Source organism: Alosa sapidissima, chromosome 7, assembly GCF_018492685.1.
Source record: "Alosa sapidissima isolate fAloSap1 chromosome 7, fAloSap1.pri, whole genome shotgun sequence".
NCBI classification, from domain to species: domain Eukaryota; kingdom Metazoa; phylum Chordata; class Actinopteri; order Clupeiformes; family Clupeidae; genus Alosa; species Alosa sapidissima.
In genome coordinates, this window is record NC_055963.1 from 22,178,428 (window position 1) to 22,192,677 (window position 14,250).

Consider the following 14,250-nt stretch of genomic DNA (forward strand, 5'->3'; position numbering starts at 1 on the left):
GGTTACGTCTATTGGTCTTTAACACTAAACTTGTTTCCATCGAGTAGCACTTAACACGGTTCATTGTTTGTTTGTAGCTCGGCCTGGTGTCTGTGCGTATGGTGACCAGTAATGGTACACGCAGTTTCAAGTCTACTTTGCTCGCATAATAGCGAGTAGTGAATCCACACTGGTTTGCAGCAACATAAGTTTACTTGCTCCCCTTTTCCTTCAGACGTAACACGTAGTGTTTATAGCTCTGACCGTTTCCTGTCTTGATATTGTCTATGGGCAGAAGCAACGCTGATGCTGGCGAGAGTGTGCACAGCTATTAGTCATCCACACTGGTATAACTTCATTGGCTCATCCTAATTCATCTTGGCTGGTCTTAAAAACGTAAGTTCATTCAACTCCTTTTACATAGCTAGTCTTTCAATCGGAGATCTAGTCCTGACTTAATTGCTGCTACATTTAGTAATAGGAAGTAGTGCCGCAGTTTAAAAAGCGTAACCAGCTGACTGCAGCCATTTGAATAAGGTATTGGCCTTCATACAATTACAATTGGCGTTTATGCTACGATGCTACCAAATGTAGCATTATAAACCATTTATGCTTTTTATTACAGGAGGATTGCCTTCGTCTGTCCAACAAGCCACTGTTTTTCCTGGATTTAACTATTTCGTTTTATTTCAATTCATGTATGTATGTGCCTCGGAAATCTACCACGTCTGTTGAATGTTTACTGGGAACTTAGGTGGGCCTAGGGGGAAGCCTGCTGGTGGTAACCTGTTAGCTTAAATGTTTTGTTTGTTTCTTTGTCTGTTTGTCTGGCAGTCATTGTAATATGTATTCGGCCTGGGGATTGTGCAATATTTCTTATGGGGACAGTGCTTCGTTTGCAGTGCTCACTAGTGTGAAGTGTGAAACGCCGTGTCTGTGTGTACGGCCCAATTGGTGTGAAGTGCCTCTTGCAGATTGGAGTGTTTTAGATTGTGTATGTGAAAAGTATTTATTAATGTATTCGACTTATTACACTGTAACTCATCTGGAAGACCTATTCATTCATTGTAATTTATTGTAGAATTTCATCCACTGTTGCCTATGTGGAACATTTGCTTGTCCTGATTGCCGATCAGTGTATTTATGGTGTCTGTCTAGTGTCTAATAAATGTATATATTTTGATTACATCAGTTCCATTCCTCTTCCTTCATTGGACATAACCTGCCTAGATAGTTTGAGGGAGAGCTCTGTTTGGTGGCCTAGCTTAGCTATGCAAATTGTGAGCTTGAGCACCCCCTGGGGGTCACATCTACATGGGTGGATCAAGTGGATTCACATGAAGATCTACCTAACTAGTAACTACAATGCTCAAATCAGAGCCTGGCTTTGTCTGTAGAGACATATGCTGCGACAGCAAGCATATCAGCTATGGCCAAGGAAATATGAATGGGCTAGCATGTTCGTATATGGGCTAGCATGTTCGTATATGGCCTAGCATAATGCTAACGTTAAGTTTAGACCAGTGGTCTCCAACACGGTGCCCACGAGCACCAGGTAGCCCGCGGGACGGCTATGAGGCGCCCCCAGCGCACCTTCTAAAACTAGCCAACAGGTCGCCTGCAGATCACACTCTAAGAACACGCTCTATTGTAAAGTTTTCAGTCGATATTTAAGTCTAGACCAGAACCATTTTAAGAATGTATGTAGCCATACATCTGTAACATTAAATTGATATTTGTGATGCCTTACTAATTGTAACTGCGTTAAATTTTAGCCTTTGGCTCCAAATCCGTTTCCCATTCAGTCTTTAAACAACAACAGAAGCGGAGCGCATACACGCTGTTACGTTACATATAACGTTACCAACTTACTGAAGTCTGTTGTTTTGTCCAGTGCGCCGTCACCATCGTAAGGGTTAGGGAGGGGGGCAATCGGCTGCGGGATTTCTATTATCTTAGTTGACAGCAGGTCAGTCGTCACTTTTCGTGATCCTCCGCCCGTCTGAAACCTCTGTCGTCTGCCGCATCAGTTTTAGCCTTCATCTTTAGGTTTTTCCAGCACCCTTTCTGTGTCCTGTCCCTTGCCTCCTTAACGCCAGCTGATCCATTACATTTTTCGGCTAACTCCAACCAGGCCTGCTCCTTCTCTGTAGTCGCGCTGTCCGTTTTTTTTGTTTTCTATCACTGCCCCAAACTCTTCCATTAGTTCAATGAGCAAATTTTTTTCAAAAGTGGAAAAATTTGATCCTCTCTGTCGTCGCATAGTGTAGGCTATATCGTGTGCTAGTCTACGGCTACGTTACAGTAACGAAAGATTATAGAGTGCTACTAGTAACGGTAACTTTATTGAGCCGCGAAACATTTGTTTAAAAAGTAGCTAATAGGCTATTAAAAATCTATGGTTTAGGCTACAGCTATCATTTGGTATCATTTAACATCGTGATTTGTTTACATCTTGTCAGAATCCATCATGGCGGACAATGAATATAAATTAATATTATGTTAATCTTTGTTTAAACTGGTTTTACTAATCCAGGGTTAAAATTAAGATGTGCAACGTGTCTCTGGTTAAATAAACTCCTAATTAGGGCCCGAGCACCGAAGGGCGCAAGGCCCTATTGTTTTTGTAAGGATTATTATTTATTATAATTTGAACTTTGTCTCAGAGCGTTTTCCTTTTTTGAGGTGGTTAAGATGGGTGAAAAGTCTTGAAATTTGGCACACACATCAGGTGTCACGCAAAGCAGTTAGGTACAAGAGCTTGGCCCCGGGTGTGGCCCAGGGACTCAGTAGCGCCCCCTTAGGTGATTGAGGCAGTGGTTGGCACATCAAGCTAGACGCTGGGCCTGACGCATCAAATTTGGTAGGTGTGTGTATCTCTCCAAGATGAGCAACTTTCGTATGTACAATGCATTAGCCACGCCCAACAGGAAGTGAGGTATTTGGTATTTTGTGCGGACTAAAGTCCCGCACAGTCGGCCCGATCCTGGCTGAGTGCTGCCACTGTCGTCGGAGTTTCAGGTCGGCTGAGGCACTGTCCCCTTGAATGGGCCGACACTGACACGCAGTAGTTGGGCTGATTGGGGTTTGATGGGCTACTGCCAGTTTTCGAATCAATCTCGGCAGACGGATTTCATACAGTGTGTGGCCCGATACTTCAGGAACGAACAATGATCAGTATCGCGGCTGTTGGCGGCAAAAATGAAACATTTAGGGACAGCCGGACGCTAAACGTACATGGCCCAATTCTGTAAAGTGACTGTCGGCCCATTACATGTGGAAGAGCCACGAGCAGAGCAACTGTTCAGTTTGAAACCAGGACGGCGCGAAACTGTCTCGTTTTGGACACTGCCTGTGGTAAGTAACATGCAACTTTACCTTTACCTGTTATTGCATGTAAATCATTATGAATGTACGTAGGCTTATTATTGCAGACAAAGTTTATCAAGTAGCATAACAAGAATGGGTGTTTCAATCTAACCCCCTTGACGATGACGAAGCTACCGGTAACATAACGTTATGATTTCTTAGCCTACTTTGTTGGCCTAATTACCGTTAATGTCAGTGTTGGTGGTTAGTCAAAAACGTTCAGTGCTGTAACGTTAGCTATACTTGCATAATTATGTGGTTTTCAAAGAAAAGTGGGATCTAATCATTTTAGAAATGGCTTAACCGTTAACCAGTATTGCATGACTTTGATTGGTAATGGTAATGGGCATTTCATCGTTATCTATCCAACTTCAGGCACTAGGCAGGCAGGACTGAGACTGTATGCCTTAAGAGAGTGTGAGTGTGTGTGTGAGAGAGAGAGAGATGGTTGCAGGGTGGGTCCTGTCCTGGTCATGTAAAGCTCATCAAAATCTGTCATTCTGTATTTTGTACTGAGGGGTTGTTTATGATCATGTAATCATTTTGAACACATATACTTCCATTAACCTAACGTTACTGTGACTTTTTTTAAATGTACACCTCAGAATCCAGGCCACACTGACCAGAGACCTGCACTCCTTTGGATGAAGAAGGCTACCCGTGTTTACATGTCTGAACCATTTCTTGTGTTGGAAAAACAGGAGACCTGAAGAGCTCTTGGTAAGTTGTACATTGATTTAATAGAATAAGTAATACGTTTTTGTTTAGATGAGCCAAATCATAGGAATCAGCTTTCATCTAGGCCTGTGTTTTGTGATGTGTCGTTTTTAGATGCTTTTGGTTTGCCTCATCCATTATGTCAGCAAAGAACAGGAGTGGGCAGGAAACATGCGCTGTTGAAAACATGGCCAACCAACTGGAGCACCCACAAGGCTCTTGTGAAGGAAGTCCACAAGCCTTTGTGCTTCAGGTCTGTATGTGTTGACAAATATGTCTTGCTCTTGGTGATTGTTAAATGCTAATATATTACCAATGACAATCACACAATGTCTTGTTTGCCCAAAATAACTACCAGGGAGGTGTTACCAAGACAGCTGCAGAGTGGCAAGACTGGGCTTTAGTAATATTTTGTCAGACAGTAAAGGATAAATAGTTTAATGCTTTTTTTCATTTCTTTTGAATTGACATGCTGTCCATGCATCTCAAATTGAAGGATGGATGGAAAGAACTCTTTGATCAACCCCCAAAGAGAGCTGAGGTGGCTATCTGTAAGTATATTTGAGTGGACAAACAGAACTTCTCTGACAGATGACATGTTGAAATCTTGCTTTAGACCTCATAATGATCTTATAATATTCTTTTATACCTAAATGCAGTTTGGAGACACCCCTGGCTGGTAGTGCTGCTGAAACTGGTGGAGGCAACAATGAAGCGGCAACAGGTGGCAAAGGTTGCTGCTATTGAAAAATACTTTGAGAGTGAGTGTGTGTGCATGTATGTAGCTGGGTAGGTCATGGTACATGGTACAAAAATACAGAATTTAAAGCACTAGCACAACACTTAACTCACAACCCACAACTACTGACAATGGAATTACTCTTTTAGAGTGAGGGAGAGAGATAGAATATTTCTGTAAATGTTTAATGTTAATTTAGAATAATTTATTTCTTTGAATCATTATACAGTTTTAAAATGTTTAATTGTTTGTGTTTTTGTATATGAAAGATGTCGATTGTTGTAGATAAAAGTAGCTTGTATATTTTAACTTGTTTAATTTCTAAAGTGTATACTGTATATGTAAAAGCTTGTATAATTTTTAAATGTTTGTTTTATTTGCAAGGTTGTGTTTGTTAAACTTGTTAATAAAAGTAGCTTGTGCTTTTAATTACTAGTTCTGGATTTGTGTTTATTTTCAAGTACTTTTGGTAGTTAATTGGCCGCATGTGGCCCGGGGACCCAGCCAACATTCAGCCAACACTCAGTCAGATCAGTTTTATAGTGTGTGGGCCAGTACAGGCCCAGAGGCCCAGCCGACACTCAGCCAACACTCAGTTATATAGTGTGTGGGCCAGACCTGGGCCAACAGAATGCATGACAGTCATTTCACAGTGTGTGGGCCACACCTGGGCCAACAGAAACAATAAGAGTCATTTCACAGTGTGTGGGCCACACCTGGGCCAACAGTTCCAATAAGAGTCATTTTACAGTGTGTGGGCCAGACCTGGGCCAACAGAAACAATGAGAGTAATTTTGCAGTGTGTGGGCCATATCTGGGCCAGAGGAAATTCTTGTGGTTGGTATATAGTTTTAAATACACACACCAAATTTGGGTGATGTATGTAACTCCCAAAAACAAACAACGTTTGTATTAACATGCCATTAGCCACGGCCACAGGAAGTGAGGTAATTGAGATTTTGTGTGTTGTGGACATGATCAATTTTAACATACTCCTCCTAGACGGTTGATCCGATTCATGTCAAAGTTGGTATACATGACGCCGAGATGTTCCTGATTATAAATGGTGAAGCTTTTTTTTGATATGTTGTAATTTGACGAAATGGCGAAATTATTAATTTTAATACCGTTCCACACAAACAATAAATGTGACATAATTCACCATGCATGGCTTGAAATGTTTTAAATTTCACAGGTCTTTGAATACCATGGAAGTGATGATATTCACATGCCCATAATGCATATTTGGCATAGCGCCACCACCTGGCAACAGAAAGAATGGCAATTACACTGATGTCTTATGATCAATTTTAACATACTCCTCCTAGACGGTTTGTCAGATTCATGTGAAATTTGGCAAATATGATGCCAAGATGTTGCTGATGTTAAATTGTGAAGGGATTTTTGATATGTTGTAATATGTCATGATTTTAATATCTCACCATATAAACAGGAAATGTGTCATAAAGTCACAGTGCATTGAATGAATGGTCTGAAACTTCTCAGGTTAATAGATATTATGATTGATGATATTGAGACACCCAATGGGCCTGCCTGGCATAGCGCCACCACCTGGCCAAGTAGGAAATGTGCCAGAAATGGACAATGTCTTGAGTGATTGATCTGAAACTTTATAAAATATTGGATATCATTATTGTGATTATATTCACACATATAATTCACATGCCTAGCATAGCGCCACCATCTGGCCAAACAGGAAATATGCCAGAAATGTTCAATGCTTTGAATGAGTGGTCTGAAACTTCTCAGGTTAATAGATATTATAATTATGATGATATCCAGAGATCCTATGGGCCTGCCTGGCATAGCTCCACCACCTGGCCAAGCAGGAAAATGTGCCAGAAATTGGTAATGGCTATATTGGTTGATCTGAAACTTTGCAAAATATTGGATATCATTATTGTGATGATATTCACATGTCTAATTCAAAAACCTAATGTAGCGCCACCATCTGGCCAAAAAGTGTATCAATAAGTGTATGTTCTTTGCTTAAAATGAATAATCTGAAATTTCTCAGGTTAATTTATATTATGATTATGATGATACACAATGGACCTGCCTTGCATTGCACCCCCACCTGGCCAGGCAAGTAAATGTGCCAGAAAAAAAACATGCAAAAACAAATACCACACACATCAAATATGTACATTTTACAAATGCACCACGTCGGTGATGTGTTGGATTCTGAAATGTCACGGGTTGCTCCCCGCCGGGCCCGTCATTGCCGCTTGCGGCTATATTTAAACTTAGATTTACTAAACCTAGTTTAGGCCTAAACTAGGATTAATTTAAACCACGTTGGTGCAACTCGCACTGAAAGTTAATATTTACACCACGGGTCTCACGTCGCTCTCAAGCTCAGTCGCTTGCTGCCCTCTTTTGAGCTTGCGAGAGGCTGAAGCACTCATAGCCTACACATTTGCACAGTTGTTGCCGCAACGCAGCCTACTAGAATTTAATGAAAAGTAAATAATGCTTAATTAAATAAAGGCATGTGCTTACACAGCCTATAAGTAAATAAAAGAGCCCGGTCATAATTTGAGGATTTACAGTATGAGTATAGGCCTAAATAATAGGACTACAGCTAATTTATAACTCAAGCAAATTGTTTTCAATTATAACATATCATTGCACAAATTAAGTTCAACGGTTAGATTTATCTGGACGTGTTTTAGGTTGGCTGCAGCCTGTAAATAGGCTAATGATTTTGAAATGATTTGAAAACGAACTTCTGTGGTCATATGCATTTTACACTATACAAATAAAACTGACTTGACTTGACTTCAACTCGGCCTTCAGTGGTCATGGGACATACGGCTCTGGGACATAGGCTACTGCAGGGTTCGATCATTCGTACAACTGTTACACAGGTGGAACTGGAATGCAGTTGCCTTGACTCCTTCAAACAGATTTATATTTGAATATTGATCAGCGTCTTTGGTTTTAGAGCGTTCCATTCTAGAATTGTAAGGAGCGTTCACAGCAAATATTCTAGAGCGCTATTACGCGCTGTTCTAAAATCTTTTGTTCACACCTATGGTTCACACCTATAAATACAGGCTAGGTTCACACCGACACATTTTTTCACCCCAAAAATGCGAGTATTGCACCGTAGTGGGTGCGTATGCTAGAATAGATGATCGAGAGAATATTATTGCCAGGAGAAGAGGATTGGGAAAGCAGATAAGGGGAGAGAGAAACAACACATTTAACAGAAAGAAAACACATTGACGTGAGAAAAGCTCTCCATTTCTGATTTTTGGGTAGGCCTAGCTACCACATAGATAGATAGATAGATAGATAGATAGATTACTTTATACATCCTCAAAGGGAAATTATGGTGTTACAGCAGCTGTTGATTGTTGAGCAATTGATAATATTAACATATATAACATATTGTCTTCTGAGAGACAATATGTTATTATCATTAACATATTGTCTCTCAGAATATGAGCTCCTCTGGCACAAAGGGGAATTATTGTAAATACGGTAGTTATGCCAGTGGGCAGGACTGATTTTCTATAACGGTCTTTGTTACAGCGAAGTTGAAGCGATATCCAGCTGAAAACACTCTGTTGTCTGACCAGTAGTTCGTTCAATGGATGTGAGGTTTTATCCATATTCCATAATGTTAAGGAATTTTAGCAACATCCTTCTCCCAACAACCAACTCTAGGGCCTCAAGTATACTTCCAAGCTGAGCCAGCTCTTTAAATCAACTTGTTGAGTTTTTTGGTGTCATTTGTTCTGATACTGGTGCCCCAGCAGATAGCTGCTTTGTTCTTGAAGCATTCCTCTGTGGAATTTCTAGTTAGTGACAATTATGTTTGTTGTGAGGTGTCTGATGTTGCTGACCCCAGGGGGAGGACATTACAAACATGGCTTAGTGCAAGAGGAGAAGGCTACGGGGCTTTGTGTCATCCGTATAATATTAATAAAAACATCTTTAATATTAACCGGTTGGATAGATCACTGCTATGGATGACATCTCCTGATTTGTGTTTGTGTGTGTTGAGGGTATAAGAAGGGGACTTCAACTACAGAGAAATTGGGCTTGTTACTTGACACTATGTGAGGGTAACACATCTCCGGTAATAATATAAATAATAAAGCTGCAGTCTCACAGACTTAAAGTCTTGGAGCCCTATCGTGCACCGGGCGCAAGTCTTATATCGTATTCATATGTCTAATTTCCCACACGGGATCGAAAGAGTATATATACTTATCGTACACCCAGTCAGTGATGAATTTTTTGCCATTCGTTCCATTTTTATTAAACCTTGTGCCCAGGTGTGTGGCAATTAACAACATAAGGTGTGGTCTGGCGCATGATCCAAAAATGGCTATCTTACACCCTCTAAAAATCATTACACTCCTGAAAAACCTGGTCTATATCGAGATGCGCATGTAAAGCACAACTGAAAACGCACTGTCAGGAGATGTAAGCATCACTTAGCAACCAGTCCCGAACAACTCCTCTGCAGGATAAATATCCTTAGGATTTTTATTCAGTCATTTGAACATTATTAGGGTAAGTGTTGCATTTTTCAGGCTATGTTTTCGATTTTGACCCCTTGTCAGTCGATAGTAAATGTCTATGAGTTCAAATAATAGGCGAGTATGTAGGCTCTGCTAGTCACTCACAGGTTTTCATAAAGCAAGCAGCCTACTAGTCGAATTGTGCAGATTCCTTCAGATGCATTGACTGTCAAAATACCGACAGGCTCTTTGATGTTGCTGGCTCTTAAAGGGAATAACAGATGCCATTATCATTGGTTTAAAGGATGTTATGCCCAAAGCACACCCATGACTGATTAAGAAACATAAGAAAAACCCTTTTGCGCCCAGTGCCTAGCGTTTGATCACAAAATCCCACTGTTAAATTAGCGAATGTGGACTGGACAACTTTGCGCCTCTGACCAGATTGTTCCAGGTGGCCCCTGGAGTTTTTAGACCACAATTTCCACAGGGGGGCGATGAGAAACCACAAAATTGGAAACACTGTACATGCTGAGTGGAGAATAGGCTACTGTAAAGCTGTTCCCTAGCAACAATATTAAAAGCCCACTGTGACCCCGCCCTATTCAGAGCACTTAAAGTGAAGGATTTTAACCTGGGGCTGTGATTACTTTCTGTCAGGCTTTCTCTTCATCTTCTGTAGACACCTCCCTCCTAGTCAGAATGGGAAGCATTTGGGGAGAAATTAGTGTCCACTATTGAAATTACCTAAAGCATGACACCTGGGAGAGCATTAACTCCTCCAGCTGTTGACCTCAGCTATTTCTCTGAGAGACTTTTGTCACTCCCCATTTAGTTGGCCATGAAGGATTCTAGCCTGCAGAATATTGATACTGTTATTGCGACTGTTTGTAAGAGAAGCAATTCAATCAATTTCTGTGATTTGGTGGTAAAGTGCCGCCCCAAGGACAAGTGGCCACCCATAGAAAGGTGGTGTTGTTCCTTCTTTATGGCCGACACGGGCATAAAGGACACGGACATGGACCCTTATCAAATGTCTTGGCCCTGAAATACTCTGCTCCCTCATCAACGAGGCACGAGGGATTTTATTTTCAGCTATTGGTCTTTAGTTCATGCCTTTACACGTAACACCCATAGGCTCCATTGTAGCCCACCCAGTTTAAGTCCACTGCACTGGCCTCCTGTCATTAACACCAGCAAAATGATTGTTGCTTCTTTCTTTTAATTCTCTTCACTCAGAGTGTGTTTTGTTAAAAGAAGTATGAGACATTACAGTTGTGTTGTTGGAGCTGTCTATCAACTCTTTGAGGTAACATGACCTGTTTTCAGAGAGAGCACTGTGGAAACAGACTTTATTATCAAAGTTCCCACTGCTTTGATTTCATGTTGTGCTATTGCATACCTTCAGGCTCACAAATAATAATGCACACCATGTGCTATGACTCCCCTTATGATATAAAGCAAACAGGGAGATGTGCTTTACTCACAACTGGCTATAATCAGTTGTATATCATGTTTAAAAGAAAAAGCTATCTAAGCATTGGTTCTGTTAGACCTTTTAAACCATTCTGATTTTGAATGGTATACTTCATTAATGATGTGGTGGGGACAGCATAACTTCTGAGATTATGTGAGGTATATGTGAGATATAAATATTGTCATATGTATTGTACAGATTGATTCAATGTCTTTTTGTGTGTCTATAACTCATCTGATGGGTGAAGGTGCTAAAAAAGTGTAAGGTCATAGGTTTGCTATCCTGGAAGCACTCATACTGTTAATGTATCTACACAGTCCTGTAAGCTGTATCTGCTTTGTGTGTGTGTGTGTGTGTGTGTGTGTGTGTGTGTGCGTGCGTGTGTGCGTGCATGCATGCATGCTTGCATGTGTGCGTATGGCTGTGTGTGTGTGTCTACAGGTATGTGTGTGTATAGGGTGAGAAATGAAACTTCAAATAGGCTAAGCCATCTGTTCAACCTGCTGTGTAGCACCTATAAGGTGTCTAAGATGAATGACAGATCTGAACACAGTTGTTGGGATATAGGTATAAAGAATGCTTTGTGGCACTTAATGGAAGTGTAGTCAGTAAATTGGTGATTCATGGCAAATATTTGGACATGAAAGCATTCTCCAAGGATTGCCCCCTGTCTCTTCAGCATCAAGCGAGAACACTTATATTACATTTACATTCTGACTTCATGATACAATTGTATTTATATATGCATTTAGTTGATGCTTTTATCCAAAGTGATTTACAGAACAGGGGTACAACGGTGGCAGTCGGGAATCAAACCCATGGCTTTCTGGCTTGAGCTGAAAATCAAGCTCCCTAACCTCTTCACCACCATCACCCGTTGTTATCCAAAGCAACAGCACCACCCAGAATGTAAATAGGTTATCTGATTAAACTTGAGAACCTGAGGACTGTTAGCACCTCTGTTGGTTGAGCCTCACAGAATCACACACAGCACATCAGCGACAGGCCATCTCAGCAGAACCACTTTCTGGGTTTACAGCTGTGATAAGCTCTCAGGATGTCCACACACACACACACACACACACACACACACACACAGCGACATTTACTGTTTCCTGATGTAGCATTTCCTGCCCCCAGTGCCAGCTGTGTACTCAGAAAGATGGGCTCCTGCATGCAGACGGACAGGAAATCGTTGTTTGGCCTTGCCTCCAGCCAAGCCCACTGGCACCTGTCTCTGCCTAGCAGAGGCTCGTCATCATCTCTCTCGCTCTCGGGCGGTGATTCTATTCTGACCCAAAAGGCATCCCCACAGCTGACCCAGATACACCTTAGATCACATCTGGTCCATGGTCAAAGAAGATGGTCCATGAATCATCTCTTCTGAGTGTGTGAAAGAGTTTCCTGTACATCTATCTTGAAGAGAACAACAGACAGGCATTGTTTACTTGTGACTTTATGACATCTTATTTATGTTTACATCAGTCTGCTATCTTTTATTATCCTGCACCGAATGAACGCAGAGATTGACAATAATAATAATAAGCCCATTGTTCCCATTCATTCAGACAGGGAAAAAAAGCCAGATGATGCAGAATGATTGTATATCCACAGTTGTGTCATGTTGTATCTTTTAGTTTTTTTTTTTTTTAAATACCTTATTAAGGTGTACTACATGTGTCTTTATCTCTGACTCAGGTTTGACAGTATCTCAGTGCATTGAACCATGATGACATACAGTAGATGGACATATGATTACAATATTATATGTACATGTCTGCTGCTCCAGGGGGTGCCACTGGAGTTGTATTGGGAGTATTTGAATTCCCACTGGCATCTTCAGAGATGTCATACAGTGGGGAGAATAAGTATTTGAACCCATGCTAAAGTTGACTAAAAAGAGGAATATAAAATAATCTTTTAGAAATTGATCTTAATGCCTTAATTAAAAAAAATATTAAAAATCCAACCCGAACACCAATTTTAGTGAATGAAGAATGTATCGTAAATAAATAAATGTTCTTCCTTAAAATACAGGGGTAATAAGTATTCAACCCCTATTTTAAATTCCTATAGAGGCAGGCAGATTTTTATTTTATTTTGAAAGGCCACTTATTTTATGGATCCAGGATACTATGCATCCTGATAAAGTTCCTTGGCCTTTGGAATTAAAATATCCCCACATCACCACATACACTTCACCATACCTAGAGATTGGCATGGTGTGTTTTTTTGTTTTGTTTTTTTGTTAAGTCTATTAGCTGGTTTGATGTTCATTGAGTTCAATGCAAATCGAACCAGCTAATAGGCTAACTGAAAAATGCACCATGCAAATCTCTAGGTATGGTGAAGGGTATGTGGTGATGTGGGGCTATTTTAATTCCAAAGGCCAAGGGGGATGCATAGTATCCTGGATCCATGAAATAAGTGGCCTTTAAAAATAAAAAATGAGCAGGAGGTGTGGATCCATAACTGGATGTAGATGAAAAAGGTAATCAATGTGATAGCTCCAGTTTTACTCAAAAAAAGGATCAATGTGATGTTATATTGCACTGGAAATGAAAAAGCTGCACACGTATAGTATTAGATATCATATCATTTTACAGACTCTTTCTATAGACTAGGATGCAGTCCAGATTAATACCTTTGAAGCCTGGGAAAGCCTCTCTTTTAAACACACACCTTTAATTACATAATAAAAAAGCAGTGGGTTTAAACAAACACTTTCATTTTCATATGTGTGCCACTAGAGGAGATAGATAGTACTTGTCTCTTTGTTTTCTTTTGTTGTGTGCGTGTTTCTGTAGGGGTTAAAAACCATTCTAGCAAGAATGATACTTCCTTCCTCTTTGCAAACACACACACACACCTACTCATACACCACACACACACACACACACACATGGACATATGATACACAAAAAACAGAGTAAACCACTCAGAAGGACACACACACACACACACACACACATTCTGGGCCATCTCTTCCATAATGGATCAGTGTAAACTGCCTGGGAAACAGCACAGGGCTGAGAAACTCAATGGAGAGATTAAAAACTCTTTGTGTCAGCAGTGACACCTCCTTGTCCTTATCGTCCATCCCACCAATGCCTCTCCATCACAGGGCATTACGGCTGGCTAGCAGGACTACGCCTGCTCTGAGGAAATACTAACTGCTGCTGGTTTTTTTTTCTCTCTCTTTTTTTGCATGTTTACATTCACATTTTTTTGAGTGATTTACTATTCTGAAAACATATTTTCTTCATGATTGGATATTCTCTCCAGTGACAAGGAAGAGGTGTTCAGAAAGCTGGCATCACCAGTACTTTTGCACATTTGGCATAAAAACATCCAGCCTCTCCCTTCACCATTTGGAGTCTATCAACGAGATATGCCTTCAATGGGCCAGTTATGTTTAGGTTTAATATCCTACTTATATTATTATACTTTTTCAAGGATATCCAGTGCAT

The 14,250-nt window shown here is 40.6% G+C and overlaps 2 long non-coding RNA genes across 2 annotated transcripts; both read left to right on the plus strand.

Annotated features, from left to right (window-relative positions):
• Positions 1–2,711: 2,711 nt before the first annotated feature.
• Positions 2,712–9,076, plus strand: LOC121713386. Its single transcript, XR_006032809.1, has 3 exons — positions 2,712–2,943; positions 3,793–3,795; positions 9,066–9,076. It is a non-coding gene; the product is annotated as an uncharacterized LOC121713386 (long non-coding RNA).
• LOC121713382 lies at positions 3,813–5,140 on the plus strand. Its single transcript, XR_006032805.1, has 4 exons — positions 3,813–4,068; positions 4,180–4,318; positions 4,562–4,616; positions 4,725–5,140. It is a non-coding gene; the product is annotated as an uncharacterized LOC121713382 (long non-coding RNA).
• Positions 9,077–14,250: the final 5,174 nt, after the last annotated feature.